We start from the raw sequence: 19,851 nt of genomic DNA, 5'->3' as shown, positions 1-19,851 counted from the left end.
TTAGGTAAAATCATTTGTTTGTAGTTGTAAATGCAGTGTATGAGAAAACATTTATAATTACCGATTTCCTCATCTCTACTCTTGTTGCAGTCTCCATTGCCTGGAAGATCAATCAGCACAATGTGCTCCAGAAGGTCTTTGACATTTGGTATCTTGATGGTCACAGACTTCACAAGCGGCCAATATTGTTACTCAGTATGTCACTCCGTAAGTTGCACCAAAGTTCTCTAGAGTTCTTCTGCCTAAAATGTTTATTAAATTCAGGATTATTTTCTAAGCAAAAACATGGCATATACAGTGCCTTTGGAAAGTATTCAGACCCCTTGACTTTTTAAATAAAAAAATAAGTTACACTTATTCTAAAAAAAATATTACAATTTATTTTTTTCATTAATCTACACACAACACCCCATAATGACAAAGCAAAAACAGATTTTTTGAAATTTGTGTATTAAAGTGTATTAAACAAACGGAAACATTATTTTCAGACCTTTTGCTATGAGACTCGAAACTGAGCTCAGGTGCATCCTGTTTCCATTGATCATCCTTGAGATGTTTCTACAACTTGATTGGAGGCCACCTCTGGTATATTGAATTGAATGGACATGATTTTGGAAAGGCACACACCTGTCTATATAATGTCCGACAGCTGAGAGTGCTCGTCAGAGCAAAAAACAAGCCATTAGGTCAAAGGAATTGTCCTTAGAGCTCCGAGACAGGATTGTGTCGAGGCACAGATCTGGGGAAGGGTACCAAAAATGGAAGATGACCAAAAACCTGATGGCCACTCTGACAGAGCTCCTCTGTGGAGATGGGAGAACCGTACAGAAGGACAACCATCTCTGCTGCACTCCACCAATCAGGCCTTTATGGTAGAGTGGCCAGACGGAAGCCCCTCCACAGTAAAAGGCACATGACGGTCCGCTTCGAGTTTGCCAAAAGGCACCTAAAGTCTCTCAGACCATGAGAAACAAGATTATTTGTTCTGATGAAACCAAGATTGAACTCTTTGGCCTGAATGCCAAGTGTCACGTTTGGAAGAAACCAGGCACCATCCCTACAGTGAAGCATGGTGGCAGGGACTGGAAGACTAATCAGGATCGAGGGAAAGATGAAAGGAGCAAAGTACAGAGCGATCCTTGGTGAAAACCTGCTCCAGAGTGCTCAGGACCTCAGACTGGGGGCAAAATTTCACCTTCCAATGGGACAACGACCCTAAGCACACAGCCAAGACAACGCAGGAGTGGCTTCGGGACAAGTCTCTGAATGTCCTTGAGTGGCCCAGCCAGAGCCTGGACTTGAACCCGATCGAACATCTCCGGAGAAACCTGAAAATAGCTGTGCAGCAACGCTCCCCATCCAACCTGACAGAGCTTGAGAAGATCTGCAGAGAAGAATGGGAGAAACTCCCCAAATACAGGTGTGCAAAGCTTGTAGCGTCCTACCCAAGAAGACTTGAGGCTGTAATCGCTACCAAAGGTGCTTAAACAAAGTACTGAGCAAAGGGTCTGAATACTTATCTAACTGTGATATTTAAGTTTTTTTAAATTAAATTTGCAAAAATGTCTATAAACCTGTTTTTGCTTTGTGATTATGGGGTATTGTGTGTAGATTGACGAGGGGAAAAAACAATTTCATCCATTTTAGAATAAGGCTGTAATGTAACAAAATCTAAAAAAAATCAAGGGGTCTGAATACTTTGCAAATGCACTATATATTTGTATAGACTACACCTAATATAGCATAGAATAAGTATTGGAATTTAATTGAATTTCACTGAATTAAATTCTATTTCTTTTAGTTCAAAATCAAATTGCAATTCTGTATCCCAATTGAATTGGAATTTACAGTTTGAGGCATTCTCAATTAAATTCTGAGTTGAGCCCAACCGTGACCTCCACTGGTCCTAGGGCCCTTGTTAAAGTCAACATGAACTTTACCCAGTACAAGGACATTTTAAGCAAAAACCTGGTTTCCTCTGCCAGGAAGCTGAAACTTGGCCGCAAATGGATCTTTCAGCAAAACAATATCCCCAAGCACTCATTAAAATCCATAAAGAAATGGTTAATTGGCCACAAAATCAACATACAGTTGAACTCGGAAGTTAACGTACACTTAGGTTGGAGCCATTAAAACTCGTTTTTCAACCACTCCACAAATGTCTTGTTAACAGACTATAGTTTTGGCAAGTCGGTTAGGACATCTACTTTGTGCAGGACACAAGTCATTTTTCCAACAATGGTTTACAGACAGATTATTTCACTTATAATTCACTGTATCACAATTCCAGTGGGTCAGAAGTTTACATACACTAAGTTGACTGTGCCTTTAAACAGCTTGGAAAATTCCAGAAAATGATGTCATGGCTTTAGAAGCTTCTGATAGGCTAATTTACATCATTTGAGTCAATTGGAGGTGTACCTGTGGATGTATTTCAAGGCCTACCTTCAAACTCAGTGTCTCTTTGCTTGACATCATGTGAAAATCAAAAGAAATCAGACAAGGCCTCAGAAAAAAAACTGGAAACCTCCACAAGTCTGGTTCATCCCTGGAAGCAATAACCAAATGCCTGAAGGTATTTGTCTGGTTCATCCCGTCAGTAGAGGATGCCTGGTTATTCTTTACAAGTGCCTTCCTCACCATCTTAAATAAGCATGCCCCATTCAAAAAATGTAGGAATAGGAATAGATATAGTCCATGGTTCACTTCAGACCTGTCTGCCCTTGACCAGCACAAAAACATCCTATGGCGTTCTGCATTAGCATCGAATAGCCCCCGTGATATGCAACTTTTCAGGGAAGTTAGGAACAAATATACACAGGCAGTTAGGAAAGCTAAGGCTAGCTTTTTCAAACAGAAATTTGCATCCTGTAGTACAAACTCAAAAAAGTTCTCGGACACTGTAAAGTCCATGGAGAATAAGAGCACCTCCTCCCATCTGCCCACTGCTCTGAGGCTAGGAAACACTGTTACCACCAATAAATCCACTATAATTGAGAATTTCAATAAGCATTTCTCAACGGCTGGCGATGCTTTCCACCTGGCTACCCCATACCCTGGTCAACTGCCTGGCACCCTCTACAGCAACCCTCCCAAGCCCCCACCATTTCTTCTTCACCCAAATCAAGATAGTTGATGTTCTGAAAGAGCTGCAAAATCTGGACCCATACAAATCAGCTGGGCTAGACAATCTGGACCCTCTTTCTAAAATGATCTGCCGAAATTGTTGCAAACCCTATTACTAGCCTGTTCAACATCTCTTTCTTATCGTCTGAGATTCCCAAAGATTGGAAAGCTGCCGCGGTCATCCCCCTCTTCAAAGGGGGTGACACTTCTAGACCCAAACTGCTACAGACCTATATCTATCCTACCTTGTCTTTCTAAGGTCTTCGAAAGCCAAGTTAACAAACAGATTACCGACCATTTCGAATCCCACCGTACCTTCTCCGCTATGCAATCAGGTTTCAGAGCTGGTCAAGGGTGCACCTCAGCCACGCTCAAGGTCCTAAACGATATCACAACCGCCATCGATAAGAGACATTACTGTGCAGCCGTATTCATCGACCTGGCCAAGGCTTTCGACTCTGTCAATCACCACATTCTTATTGGCAGAATCGACAGCCTTGGTTTCTCAAATGATTGCCTCGCCTGGTTTACCAACTACTTCTCTGATAGAGTTCAGTGTGTAAAATCGGAGGGCCTATTGTCCGGACCTCTGGCAGTCTCTATGGGAGTGCCACAGGGTTCAGTTCTCGGGCCGACTCTCTTCTCTGTATACATCAATGATGTCGCTCTTGCTGCTGGTGATTCTCTGATCCACCTCTACGCAGACGACACCATTCTGTATACTTCTGGCCCCTCTTTGGACACTGTGTTAACTAACCTCCAGACGAGCTTCAATGCCATACAACTCTCCTTCCGTGGCCTCCAACTGCTCTTAAATGCAAGTAAAACTAAATGCATGCTATTCAATCAATCACTGCACGCATCTGCCCGCCCGTCCAGCATCACTACACTGGCGGGAGGGGGAATGTTCGCTGCCATGTCTAACCGGTGCTAACAACACTGAAGCTAACTAGCAAACTCACTCTAGCTAAGGACAATTCCGGCGTCCGCGAAGTTTTACTCAAATAAGCATTGTTTGGGGGTAAACTAGAACAGGTGACTCTAATTTGCGGAAAGCATGGTTAGTTATCCGACTCTGACACCATGTTTGAATGTTAAATGACGAGACAGAGGCATTGATGCGAGTAACCAGTCTTGTTCAGTATATTGCAATACATCCGGGTATTTCAAGTACACCAGTAAAAACACTGGAGTTGCAGTAATTAACATTTACCAACAGATGGCATCACTGTGCCATCTTACACCCATAACAATAACGATTGTGTGTGTTGACAGAAATACTTTCCCCAAAACCTTCTCAGTTAAATGTTAATTGCAAAGTAGGCTTACCTGGCAGAATTATATAATGAGGAAGTATATCATTTGTATCGATTATTTGCTATTTGCAAACATTGCCATGAAATTAGCAGCAGGAGCAGCAGAACACAACCTAGCGTGGCACATTAGACTGCACATTTCTCACTTGCTAGATGTGCAATATGATTTAAGCGTTGACATGGACTCAGAACGTGACATCCAATTTTATAGTTTCTCTATGAACAATTGTAATCTAAAACCAGGAAAAATACACCTGGGTGGAAATATAAAACAGAATTTGGGGGGGGGAATCACTGATTTTATAGGGCCCCCCTAGAGTTGTTTATTAACCATTTACACATTGGTGCATTCACCTTATGATATCCAGTGGAACAACCACTTTACAATAGTACATCTATATTATTTTTTTTTGGGGGGGGGTTAGAAGGATTACTTAATCCTATCCCAGGTATTCCTTAAAGAGGTGGGGTTTCAGGTGTCTCCGGAAGGTGGTGATTGACTCCGCTGTCCTGGTGTCGTGAGGGAGCTTGTTCCACCATTGGGATGCCAGAGCAGTGAACAGTTTTGACTGGGCTGAGCGGGAACTGTGCTTCCGCAGAGGTAGGGAGGCGAGCAGGCCAGAGGTGGATGAACACAGTGCCCTTCTTTGGGTGTAGGGACTGATCAGAGCCTGAAGGTACAGAGGTGCCGTTCCCCTCACAGCTCTGTAGGCAAGCACCATGGTCTTGTAGCAGATGTGAGCTTCAACTGGAAGCCAGTGGAGTGTGCGGAGGAGCGGGGTGACGTGAGAGAACTTGGGAAGGTTGAAAACCAGACGGGCTGCGGCGTTCTGGATGAGTTGTAAGGGTTTAATGGCACAGGCAGGGAGCCCCGCCAACAGCGAGTTGCAGTAATCCAGACGGGAGATGACAAGTGCCTGGATTAGGACCTGCGCCGCTTCCTGTGTGAGGCAGGGTCGTACTCTGCGAATGTTGTAGAGCATGAACCTACAGGATCGGGTCACCGCCTTGATGTTGGCGGAGAACGACAGGGTGTTGTCCAGGGTCACGCCAAGGCTCTTAGCACTCTGGGAGGAGGACACAATGGAGTTGTCAACCGTGATGGCGAGATCATGGAACGGGCAGTCCTTCCCCGGGAGGAAGAGCAGCGCCGTCTTGCCGAGGTTCAGCTTGAGGTGGTGATCCGTCATCCACACTGATATGTCTGCCAGACACGCAGAGATGCGATTCGCCACCTGGTTATCAGAAGGGGGAAAGGAGAAGATTAATTGTGTGTCGTCTGCGTAGCAATGATAGGAGAGACCATGTGAGGATATGACAGAGCCAAGTGACTTGGTGTATAGCGAGAATAGGAGAGGGCCTAGAACTGAGCCCTGGGGGACACCAGTGGTGAGAGCACGTGGTGCGGAGACGGATTCTCGCCACGCCACCTGGTAGGAGCGACCTGTCAGGTAGGACGCAATCCAAGAGTGAGCCGCGCCGGAGATGCCCAACTCGGAGAGGGTTGTCAAATAACCATTATTTGACAGAAAACAGAGTGCACAACTTTCTCTTGTACACTAAGGACCCAAGGGAGAGCATAAGGAAAAAAAATCCTATTTGAAAGCTAGAAAAAAAATCTGTTGCTCGAGACATATTTCATTGTTTGAAAGTAGCTCTCATGCTAGAACATGTTATAGTGTATTTAAGGTTAGGGGAAAGGTTAGCTAACATGCTAAGTAATTGCAAAGTTGATAAAAAGAATAAGTAGTTGCAAAGTTGCTAATTAGCTAAAATGCTAAGTAACTAGATGTTTGCATTATACGTCAACCCATCCATCCGACCAACCATGGTTACATAACCTTTTGTCTTATGTAACCATACCAAACATCATCAAGAAGAAACTTTATATCCATATATTGTGACAAGTGATAAATTCACCTGAGCTCTGTAGACTGGTCTTCCCTGGCTGTCTGACCCTGCTGGGACACCTGCCACCATCAGTGGTGTAAAGTACTTAAGTAAAAATACTTTAAAGTACTACTTAAGTCATTTTTTTAGGTATCTGTACTTTACTTTACTATTTATATTTTTGACTACTTTTACTTTTACTTCACTACATTCCTTAAGAAAATATAGTACTTTTTACTCCATATATTTTCCTTGATACCCAAAAGTACTTGTTACATTTTGTATGCTTAGCAGGACTGGAAAATAATCCAAATTCATACACTTATCAACCGAACATCCCTTGTCATCCCTACTGCCTCTGATCTGGCGGACTCACTAAACACAAATGCTTTGTTTGTAAATTATGTCTCAGTGTTGGAGTGTGCCCGTGGCTTTCCATAAATTAAAAAAACAAGAAAATGGTGCCATCTGGTTTGCTTAATATAAGGAATTTGAAATTGTTTATACTTTTACTATTGATACTTAAGTATATTTTAAACCAAATACTTTTAGACTTTTACTTAAGTAGAATGTTACTGTTACATGAGTCATTTTCTATTAAGGTATCTTTACTTTTACTCAAGTATGACAGTTGGGTACTTTTTCCACCACTGGTCACCATCTGATCCTGCTAAGACAAGATTAGCATAGTTTTGTGTACTGTGCACAATGATAGTGAAGCCTGTCGTGCTGTTTATTGTGGTCAGTGTGAAAAGTAGGGAATTAGCTGGGGAAACTGACAGATCAATATCGTTACATTACTATATATTGACTCCAATAAAAACTCACAAATCAGTCTTCAATTGTTTAGCCGCTGGTTACATCTTGTTTGATTCAGGTCTAGTGGGATTGAGGTGAAAATAATAGTTAACGTTAGTGAGCTAGATAGGTAACGTTAGCCAGCTTTTGGCTAGATCTCTCGAACGGTACATCAACTGGTGAAAGCTATCCAAGATTTACTTCTGTTGAAACGGGACAAAACAAAGGCTACAAAACAACATTTCCATACACACAACAGCTGTTAGATAGTGCTATAATAATAGCCACCTCATATCGCTATCTGAAAGATGGCTAGAGCTGAACTGGCTGTTTTAGCTACTAGCTAGTGTCGTAGAAATTCTAATCAAGTAAGGGAGAAGAGACTTTCAATTTCAGGAGTAAATTGAGGACAGGAGGAAACACCTGTCTCCGCATTACATCTTCAAACTAAGGACAACCGTGTCATGGCATTCCTGACAGGGAGACGTGTCCATGCACGATGATGTATACAGGTAAGATAGCTAGCTACATTTTAAGATATTACACATTTTCAAATTTTGACAGAAAGTGGTTTAATTTAAAGCTAAAGTGTACTGTTAGCTAGCTAACGTTAGCTGGCTGGCTCCCTATATTTCTACCAGCATGTTAAATGTGCAACCAAAGGAAAAAAAACTCTAGACCACCTTTAGTCCACACACAGAGACACGTACAAAGCTCTCCCTCGCCCTCCATTTGGCAAATCTGACCATAATTCTATCCTCCTGATTCCTGCTTACAAGCAAAAACTAAAGTAGGAAGAATCAGTGACTTGTCAATAAAACGTGGTCAGATGAAGCAGATGCTAAGCTACAGGACTGTTTTGCTAACACAGGCTGGAATATGTTCCAGGATTCTTCAAATGGCATTGAGGAGTACACCATATCAGTCACTGGCTTCATCAAAAAGTGCATCGATGACGTCGTCCCCACAGTGACTGCACGTATGTACATACCTCAACCAAAAGCCATGGATTACGGGCAACATCCGCACTGAGCTAAAGGGTAGAGCTGCCGCTATCAAGGAGCGGAACTCTAACCCGGAAGCTTATAAGAAATCCCGCTATGCTCTCCAACAAACTATCAAACAGGCAAGGCATCAATACAGGACTAAGACCTAATCGTACTACACCGGCTCCGACGCTCGTCGGTGTAGTCCTGACCATAGAAAGCTGTTATTTTCTATGGTAGAGTAGGTCAGAGTGTGACAGGGTTTTTTTCTAGTTTAGTTTTTCAATGTTGTGTGATGTTCTAGTTTTGTATTTCTATGTTGGGCTTTGTATGGGATGATCTCCAATTAGAGGCAGCTGGTCATCGTTGTCTCTAATTGGAGATCATACTTAAGTAGGTGTTTTTCCCACCTGGGTTTGTGGGAGATTGTTTTTGAGATAGTGTATGTTTCACCTCTGCATCTCGGTTTGTTGTTTTTTGTTCTTTAGTTTATGTGTATGTATTGCATAGTTTCACAGTGAAAATAAAATGTGGAATGACACACACGCTGCACTTTGGTCCGCTTCTTCCTACGACAACCGTGACAGTCGGATGTGGTAGGGCTTGCAAACTGTTAGACTACAAAGGGAAGCACAGTCGCAAGCTGTCCAGTGACACAAGCCTACCAGACAAGCTAAATTACTTCTATGCTCGCTTCGAGGCAAGTAACAATGAAACATGCATCAGAGCATCAGCTGTTCCGGACGACTGTGTGATCACACTCTCCGCAGCCGATGAGAGTAAGACCTTTAAACAGGTCGACATTCACAAGGCCGCAGGGCCAGATGGATTACCAGGACGTGTACTCCGAGCATGCACTGACCAACTGCCAAGTGTCTTCACTGACATTTCCAACCTGTTCCTGACTGAGTCTGTAATACCAACATGTTTCAAGCAGACCACCAAAGTCCCTGTGCCCAAGAACACTAAGGTAACTGAAAATAATTGTATAATATCTGTACATTATAGGAACACCTGTAATTACAAAAGTACAATGATTCATGTTTTGCTTGAGATTAAGAATCAGTGGTAGAGACTTTGTAAGTGCATGAAGTGGTCAACTGTACAAAAGTCAGATGTCTGTGTTTGTGTGTTGAAACTATACTTTCAGTTCCTGTTGATACTATGTTCCAGTCGTAACTTCTGCTAGCACATGGTAGATATAGAAGAAAGAAGGATTGGGAAACTAACTGCAAATAACAAAAAAATGAACTCCCCCTAGCAGAGACATCTTTGTATTAGCAACTTTTAATTATGAGCTTATATGGTATTGAAGTTAAGGGACATCACCCTGGGCGGGGTGATCCTCAGTAGGGGATAAAAAGGGAAAACACCATATTTTGTGCTGAGTGTCTAGCTTGCAAATTACTGTACGTGTATACTCTGGGTTGCAATCCTTAATAAACAAATTAACCTCTGATCAAAGAAGTTTCCTGTGGTCACTTAGGGAAGAATTCCCTTACAATTCTCTGCCTAAATGACTACCGACCCGTAGCACTCACATCTGTAGCCATGAAGTGCTTTGAAAGGCTGGCCATGGCTCACATCAACACCATTATCCCAGAAACCCAAGACCCACTCCAATTTGCATACAGCCCCAACAGATCCACAGATGATGCAATCTCTATTGCAATCCACACAGTCCTTTCCCACCTGGACACATAGGAACACCTATGTGAGAATGCTATTAATTGACTACAGCTCAGCATTCAACACCATCATGCCCTCAAAGCTCATCACTAACATTTTACATTACATTTTAGTCATTTAGCAGACGCTCTTATCCAGAGCGACTTACAGTAGTGAATGCATACATTTCATACATTTTTGTATCTTTTTTTTTTTTTTTTTGTACTGGTCCCCCATGGGAATCGAACCCACAACCCTGGCGTTGCAAACACCATGCTCTACCAACTGAGCGACACGGGACTAAGCTACGGACCCTGGGACTAAACACCTCCCTCTGCAACTGGATCCTGAAATTCCTGATGGGCCAACCCCAGGTGGTAAGGGTAGGTAACAACACATCCGCCACGCTGATCCTCAACACTAGGGCCCCTTAGGAGTGCTTTCTCAGTCCCCTCTTGTACTCCCTGTTCACTCATGACTGCATGGCCAGGCACGACTCCAACACCATCATTAAGTTTGCTGATGACACAACAGTAGTAGGCCTGATCACCTACAAAGATGAGACAGCCTATAGGGAGGAAGTCAGAGACCTGGCCGTGTGGTGCCAGGGCAACAACCTCTCCCTCAACATGATCAAGATGAAGGAGATGATTGTGGACTACAGGAAAAGGAGGCCCGAGCACGCCCCCATTCTCATCAACGGGGCTGTAGTGGAGCAGGTTGAGAACTTCAAGTCCCTTGGTGTCCACATCACCAACAAACTATCATGGTCCAAACACACCAAGACAGTCGTGAAGAGGGCACGACAAAGCCTATTCCCCGTCAGGAGACTGAAAAGATTTGGCATGGGTCCTCAGATCCGTAAAAAGTTCTACAGCTTCACCATCGAGGCATCCTGACTGGTTGCATCACTGCCTGGTATGGCAACTGCTCTGCCTCCGACCGCAAGGCACTACAGAGGGTAGTGCGTCCAGCCCAGTACATCACTGGGGCCAAGCTTCCTGCCATCCAGGACCTCTATACCAGGTGGTATCAGAGGACGGCCCTAAAATTGTCAAAGACCCCAGCCACCCTAGTCATAGACTGTTCTCTCTGTTACCGCACAGCAAGCGGTACCGGAGCGCCAAGTCTAGGTCCAAAAGACTTCTTAATAGCTTCTACCCTCAAGCCATAAGACTCCTGAACAGCTAATCAAATGGCTACCCAGATTATTTGCATTGCCCCCCCCCCCCATTTTACACTGCTGCTACTCTCTGTTTATTATCTATGCATAGTCACTTTAACTCTATCTACATGTACATATTACCTCAATTACCTCGACTAACTGGTATATAGCCTCGCTACTGTTATTTAACTGCTGCTCTTTAATTACTTGTTACTTTTGTTCTTGTGTTTTTGACCTATATTTTTTCCTTAACACTTATTTTTCTTAAAACTGCATTGTTGGTAAAGGCTTGTAAGTAAGCATATGTTGTGTTCCTACCATGTGGTTGTCATGTTGTGTTGCTACCATGCTGTGTTAATAAAATAAATAAATACAACTTTTCACTGTAAGTTGAAAAGTACCTGTCTTATTCGGCGCATGTGACAAATAAGATTTTATTTTATTTAGTATATTCCTCACTGTGAAAACAGTCGATGGGACTGGAAAACTGGTCATTTAGCTAACAATCATTGGTAGTGATAGGCGAAACCATTCTATTTAAATACTTCATGGCCAAATCAACTAAAATACACTGAAATCAATTCAATATTCGGTTTGACCTTACTTAAAGGTGATTTGGCCATTTTAAAAAGTTTTTGTATTGTAGAACATGCTGCCACTTATTTGAAAGAAGTTGCAAATCTCTTACATTACTTTTCCTTATCTCATTTGCAGTAATTTTAGCATTCAATTTTCACCATACAAGATTTGAATGAAAACCCTTGGTAAACCCTCATTTAATATCATTTATTATAATGCTTCTACTTATTTAACGCCATTTCAGGCATTTCTAAGCGGTTTCAGAAACCTATTTCATGAGGAAATTGAAATGACCTATTTCATGAGGAAATTGAAATTACCTATTAATTATCTTTCCTGCAAATGAGCACACATTGATCAAAAAAGAGTTTACCGTGAAATGTTTGGAAAGTTTAAACAAAAATATGCTGATACTTACCACGTAAAGGCAATATTCTGCAAATTTGTTCTGACTGGTTTTCATATTCAAGCTGCAAAAAACACCTCAGTGTGGTAGCCATTCTTAACCCCTAATTTCCCCTCTATAAAATAGAATGACCTTGCTCAGTATATTACTGTGATTGAGATATAGTGCTTAAACTAATTTAAACTAATAAAAAAATCCTGTCATACAGTAACTTTGGCTTTATTCAACTACATAATTTATTGGCTGTAACATCTTCATGTAAAAAAAATGTCATGTTTCAAGCTAATGGTTTTAGCGGCAAAATTATATTTCTTATCATTTAAGAAAATAGCTTTCTTACATCTTTTATTGAGTGTTTTTAACCTAATAATAATAATAAGTGTTTCCAAAACTGCAAGTTATCTTGCAGGTTTCAACTTCGGTAGGGAAAAAATGACATGATACAAAACAATTATACTCCCCTGGCACCATTCAAAATTTTATTTTTTTATGAAATTATTATTATCATAATGTATCTGTAGTTAGTGTATCTATTCTAAATGCATGGTTAATAAGAAGTGCTGACGTGCAGATGTGGAAATTAGTGCAGAAACTTGAGGCCACTTTCTCAAAATGAAGTCTGTAGTTGTGTATTAACATTCAGAGGGATCAAGTCCACAGACAAATGTTGAAATACAGGAGAAGATAAACAAGAAGCTGGACATGAAGTTATGAGGATGTAGAAGTGAACATTGTGTTTGTAAAAACGATGTAATAACACACTTTCATAACTTAACAAGAAGAAGAGAACCTTTGGGATCAACATTTTTAATACAGTGTTTATTTCCAGTCTTGTGAAATGTTGAGCATGGACAACATTTCCCTTAACAACAGTTGCAAACATACAGTACTTACTGTAAGAAATATAATTACAAAGAAACATGGTGAAGGGTGCAAGTAAAGAGTCACTCCTAATGTATGTACTAATCAATCACACCTCACCTTTAAACTGTGTCAAAGCAAAATACAGTAGGCCAAAACACTGTTTTTACAATCATGTTGGAATAATGGAGCACCTACTGTGTGTGGAGCACCAGTTTAGGCTAGTTCTCTGTCACAACTGAATTCAACATTATTTTGTTGGGTTTATTTGTTCATAAAAAGTGTGAAAGGGTCTAAAGAATCTAAGGTCCAGGCACTCAGGTAGGTTTTAATATTAAAAGCTGTTATTAACTGGGCGTAGAGCATATAAAAAACATGTACGTGTTTCATCAGAGTGAAAGTGTCACGTCCTGACCAGTAAAAGGGGTTATTTGTTATTGTAGTTTGGTCAGGGCATGGCAGGGGGTGTTTGTTTTGTGTGTTTCGGGGTTTTTGTTCTATGTTATCTATTTCTGTGTTTATCTAGTTTTTCTATTTCTATGTTGGTTTTGGTAGGACCTCCAATTAGAGGGAGCTGGTTGTCGTTGCCTCTAATTGGAGGCCATATTTAGTTGGGGTTTGTTTCACTTGTGTTTTGTGGGTGGTTGTTTCCGGTATAGTCTGTGCACCTTACTGGACTGTTTTCGTCGTTTGTTTTGTTTAAGTGGTTTTCTTTAATAAATTTAAGAAGATGATCAATATACCCGCTGCATTTTGGTCCACTCCTTACGACGCCCGTTACAGAAAGTCATGGTGGATAGACAATGAATCGACCTGGAATAACCTCTTCATTCTAAAACTCCTCATTCTGAGACTAAGCAAAGGTTTCTGTTTAAATATTTGTCTATTCGCAGACTTAAACCCTGATGAAGGCTTTATGCAGAAACACGTAAATGTGACATTTTTTGGATACCTGTAGTGCTCCCGACACAATGTTTTCTCAATGCTTCAGAGTAGTTTCACATTTCACTCCAAAGGTCACATGTAGACATAATCAGAAAATTACATTATGCAATTTTCTTATTTCGCTTGAGTTTGTTTAAATCAGTGGTTCCCAAACTTTTTTTACCCTCTCTAGTACCAGGGTCAGCGCACTCTCAAATGTTGTTTTTTGACATCATTGTAAGCCTGCCACACACATACACACTATACAAATACATTTATTAAACATAAGAATGAGTGTGAGTTTCTCACAACCTGGCTCGTGGGAATTGACAAAGAGCTCTTCTAGGACCAGGACACAAGTAATAATAATCAATAATTTTGCTCTTTATGTAGCTATCTTACATATAAAACCTTATTTGTTCTTCAAAGATGGTGAATAACTCACCACAGGTTAATGAGAAGGGTGTGCTTGAAAAGATGCACATACAGTTGAAGTCAGAAGTTTACATACACCTTAGCCAAATACATTTAAACTCAGTTTTTCACAATTCCTGACATTTAATCCAAGTAAAAATTCCCTGTTTTAGGTCAGTTAGGATCACCACTTTATTTTAAGAATGTGAAATGTCAGAATAATATTAGAGATAATTATTTCTTTCAGCTTTTATTTCTTTCATCACATTCCCAGTGGGTCAGAAGTTTACATACACTCAATTAGTATTTGGTAGCATTGCCTTCAAATTGTTTAACTTGGGTCAAACATTTCGGGTAGCCTTCCACAAGCTTCCCACAATAATTTGGGTGAATTTTGGCCCTTTCCTCCTGACAGAGCTGGTGTAACTGAGTCAGGTTTGTAGGCCTCCTTGCTCGCACACGCTTTTTTCAGTTTTGCCCACAAATTTTCTATGGGATTGAGGTCAGGGCTTTGTGATGGCCACTCCAATACCTTGACTTTGTTGTCTTTAAGCCATTTTGCCACAACTTGGGAAGTATGCTTGGGGTCATTTTCCATTTGGAAGACCCATTTGCGACCAAGCTTTAACTTCCTGACTGATGTCTTGAGATGTTGCTTCAATATATCCACCTAATTTTCCATCCTCATGATGACATTTATTTTGTCCCTCCTGCAGCAAAGCACCCCCACAACGATGCTGCCGGTGCTTCACAGTTGGGATGGTGTTCTTCGGCTTGCAAACCTCCCCCTTTTTCCTCCAAACATAACGATGGTCATTATGGCCAAACATTTCTATTTTGTTTCATTAGACCAGAGGACATTTCTCCAAAAAGTACGATCTTTGTCCCCATTTGCAGTTGCAAACCCTTGTCTGGCCTTTTTATGGCGGTTTTGGAGCAGTGGCTTCTTTCTTGCTGAGCGGCCTTTCAGGTTATGTCGATATATGACTTGTTTTACTGTGGATATATATACTTTTGTACCCGTTTCCTCCAGCATCTTCACAAGGTCCTTTGCTGTTATTCTGGGATTGATTTGCACTTTTCGCACTTTTCATCTCTAGGAGACAGAACGCGTGTCTTTCCTGAGCGGTATGATGGCTGTGTTGTCCCATGGTGTTTATACTTGTGTACAGATGAACGTGGTAACTTCAGGCGTTTGGAAATTACTTCCAAGGATGAACCAGACTTGTGGAGGTCTGTAATTTATTTTCTGAGGTCTTGGCTGATTTCTTTTGATTTTTCCCATGATGTCAAGCAAAGAGGCAGTGAGTTTGAAGGTAGGCCTTGAAATACATCCACAGGTACACATCCAACTGACTCAAATGATGTCAATTAGCCTGTCAGAATATTCTAAAGCCATGACATCATTTTCTGGAATTTTCCAAGCTGTTTAAAGGCACAGTCAACTTCTGACCCACTGGAATTGTGATACAGTGAATTATAAGTGAAATAATCTGTCTGTAAATACGCACTCACAGCCCGGTGCGGTCGGTGCAAGCTCCTCACCGGTGTAGGACGAAGATGATCATTGAGCCAGGAAGGAGTAGGCCTGCTCAGCATGCTCGGTCTCCAGTTCGCCTCCATCATCCGGTATGTCCTGTGCCTCCTTCCCGCACTCGCCCTGAGGTGCGTGCTACCAGTCTGGCGCCACCTAGGCCAGTTCTATGCATCAGACCTCCAGTGCGCATGCCCAGTCCGGAGTGTCCTGTTCCTGCTCCCTGCACTGGTCCTGAGGTGCGCGTCACCAGTTTGGCGCCACCTAGGCCAGTTCCATGCAGCAGACCTCCAGTGCGCATGCCCAGTCTGGAGTGTCCTGTTCCTGCTCCACGTACAGAGCCTCCAGCGACGCTCCCCAGTCCGGAGCCTCCAGCGGGGTGTTTTGGGTGTGTTTTGGGGTTTCTGTTTCATTGTGGGGTTTCTAGATTTCTATTTCTATGTTTTGCTTTTTTTATGCGTTGGCCAGGTGTGGTTTCCAATCAGAGGCAGCTGTCAATCGTTGTCTCTGATTGGAAGCCATACTTAGGTAGCCTGTTTTCCATGTGTGGGTTATTGATTTGTGAGTAGTGTTTGCCTGCTCTGCGTTACGGCTTTGTTGTTTTGTTATTTAAAGTGGTTGGTGTATATGCATTTAGTTTCACGATTAATAAAAAGATGTGGAACTACGAACATGCTGCGTTTTGGTCCGATCCGTCAGAAAGCCGTGACAAACAAGAAATTTGTGGAGTGGTTGAAAAACGAGTTTTAATCACTCCAACTTAAGTGTATGTAAACTTCCGACTTCAACTGTAACTATGCAATGTTGGGTTGTATTGGAGAGAGTCAGTCTTAAATATTTTTCCACACAGTCTGTGCCTGTATTTAGTTTTCATGCTAGTGAGGGCTGAGAATCCACTCTTACATAGGTGTAGCTAACCAGCGCACTTCTGTATGTTGTAAAAGCGTTACATGGTCACTGCCCATATCATTGCATAATGCAGAAAATACGAGAGTTCAGGGGCCTTGCTTTAACAAAGTTAACAATTTTCACTGTGGTGTCCAAAATGTATTTCAAGCTGTCAGGCATTCCCTTGGCAGTAAGAGCCTCTCGGTGGATGCTGCAGTGTACCCAAGTGGCGTCGGGAGCAACTGCTTGCATGCGCGTTACCACTCCACTATGTCTCCCTGTCATGGCTTTTGCGCCATCAGTACAGATACCAACACATCTTGACCACCAAAGTCCATTTGATGTCACAAAGCTGTCCAGTACTTTAAAAATATCCTCTCATGTTGTCCTGGTTTCCAGTGGTTTGCAGATGAGGATGTCTTCCTTAATTGACCCCCCATAAACGTAACGGACATATACCAGGAGCTGTGCCAGGCCCGCCACGTCTGTTGACTCATCCAGCTGTAACGCATAGAATTCACTGGCTTGTATGCGAAGCAGTAATTGTTTCAAAACATCTCCTGCAATGTCACTGATGCGTTGTGAAACAGTGTTGTTTGATGAAGTCATTGTCTGTATAGTTTTTTTGGCCTTTTCCCCAAGCATTGTCCCAGCCAAATCCGCAGCAGCAGAAAGAATTAAGTCCTCTACAATAGTTTGGGGCTTGCCTGTCCTTGCCACTCGGTAGCTCACCATATACGACGCTTCTAGCCCCTTCTTATTAATAGTATCTGTTCCTTGTATACATGACTTACTACTGGAAAGTCATCTTTATTCTCACTCAAAAAACTCCCGTGGCTTATTTTTCAAATTGTCATGTTTCGTTTCTAAATTTCTGCGCAAGTGTGGCGGTTTCCCGTGAGAAAGTAACGGTTCATGTGATTGGATGTTAATTATTTGAGTGGGCTACCTGCATTTTACATTATGTTTTTCTTTCGCTGAACACTAGATGATTTAATTTTATTTTTGGCAGTTAAACGAGGCTACTCAGGTGAGAAAACAAACCCTGTTGGAAAATATAAATGGACTGTTTGAAGATGTGAAGAAATGTAATATTATATGATTAGGAGACACAGCCCCTAGAATTTGTATTAGGACTTGGCGGGTAGACAGGAGACACCGCCCCTAGCCAGGGTATTAGGATGTTGGGTGGTAGACAGGAGACACCGCCCCTAGCCAGGGTATTAGATGTTGGGGGGTAGACAGGAGACACCGCCCCTAGCCAGGGTATTAGGATGTTGGGGGTAGACAGGAGACACCGCCCCTAACCAGGGTATTAGGATGTTGGGGGGTAGACAGGAGACACCGCCCCTAGCCAGGGTATTAGGATGTTGGGGGGTAGACAGGAGACACCGCCCCTAGCCAGGGTATTAGGATGTTGGGGTGTAGACAGGAGACACCGCCCCTAGCCAGGGTATTAGGATGTTGGGGGTAGACAGGAGACACCGCCCCTAGCCAGGGTATTAGGATGTTGGGGGTAGACAGGAGACACCGCCCCTAGCCAGGGTATTAGGATATTGGGGGGTAGACAGGAGACACCGCCCCTAGCCAGGGTATTAGGATGTTGGGGGTAGACAGGAGACACCGCCCCTAGCCAGGGTATTAGGATGTTGGGGGTAGACAGGAGACACCGCCCCTAGCCAGGGTATTAGGATGTTGGGGGTAGACAGGAGACACCGCCCCTAGCCAGGGTATTAGGATGTTGGGGGTAGACAGGAGACACCGCCCCTAGCCAGGGTATTAGATGTTGGGGGGTAGACAGGAGACACCGCCCCTAGCCAGGGTATTAGGATGTTGGGGGGTAGACAGGAGACACCGCCCCTAGCCAGGTTATTAGGATGTTGGGGGGTAGACAGGAGACAGTCCACATTACATGGAGGGGGGAACAGGGGCACACAGGGTATTCTTAAAGGTCCAATGCAGCCATTTTCATCTCAATAATAAATTATTTCTGGGTAACAAATAAGTATCTTACTGTGATTGTTTTCAATTAAAATGGTCAGAAATAAACAGAGCAATTTCTCAAGCAATAATGTTGCTAGGACTGTCTGGGAGTGGTCTGAGTGGGGAGGTGAAAACTGAAAACTAGCTGTTATTGGCAGAGAGGTTTGGAACTCGTTTTCTTATTGGTATATTAACAAATTTATTGCCAGGTGATGTCATCAGGCATGCCAAAACTCCATCCCACCAAAACAGGCTGAGATTTCAGGCAGTCTTTTCAGACAGCTCCTATACTAAAATGGCATTATTATTATTTTCACAATTTCACAGTATTATTCCAACCTCATAAAAAAAAAAATGATTTAGATGTTCTATGATGGAATGTTGGCACCGGTCTTGGCCCTGCCTGCATACTCAGCCAGGGGGTGTGGTCTGGTATGAGTGAGTCAAAGAGAGAGTTTCTAGCTACTGCTGCAGTAGTGTTCAGTTCTATATTCACAATATTTACAAATCTTACTGGCTCAAACTGGTATATTATTTTACATGATCTTATCCAAAAGATTCATATATTTTCATACTGGTCCTCTGTGGGATATGAACCCACAACCCTGGTGTTGCAAGCACCATGTTCTACCAACTAAGCCACATAGGACTGGTATATGGTGTCCTTATCCATTATCATTTACATTTACATTTAAGTCATTTAGCAGACGCTCTTATCCAGAGCAACTTACAAATTGGTTATCCATCTGTCTGGGCCTCTCCTCTTTCACACGCAGACCTCGTTCTTTCTCCATTTGTATTCTTTCCTCGTGTTTATTGGGTGAGTCATTTCCTGAGAGCCCAGTGTTCAGCTCCAGGAACAGTTCCTATGGTAACATTCTCTCCCTACTGAGCTGCTACAGCTGTCCCAATGCTGTGTTGCTGTTGTTTACAAAACAAAGTGTCTCTCTCTAGTTTATATATGTGACTAAGATACAGTCAATGGATGGGAGGAAGTTGGGAATGTCCGTATTAATCATGTTATGCTAACTAAGCCCTGGGCCTGCATTAATAAAGCTCTTAGAGTAGGAGTGCTGATCTGGGATCAGTTTAGCCTTTTAGGTGCTAATTAAAATGTTAACTGTTATGAATACTGGCCCTGACTGACTCAGAGGGAGAGGGTTGTTGATTTCATGTTGAGGTAAGCTGAAACCAAAGAAGTGCTGATCTGATCCAGACCAAGGCCTCTGTCTTACAACAAATTATAAGAAGCTCAGGCACTGTGATTGAGTCACACAGTACCTTAATTCACCACGCCTCTGTTTTTCTCTCTC

The sequence above is a fragment of the Salmo salar genome, chromosome ssa06 (assembly GCF_905237065.1).
Source record: "Salmo salar chromosome ssa06, Ssal_v3.1, whole genome shotgun sequence".
In the NCBI taxonomy this organism is placed as follows: Eukaryota; Metazoa; Chordata; class Actinopteri; order Salmoniformes; family Salmonidae; genus Salmo; species Salmo salar.
The sequence above is the reverse complement of the archived record's forward strand: the minus strand, read 5'-3'. Positions refer to the sequence as shown.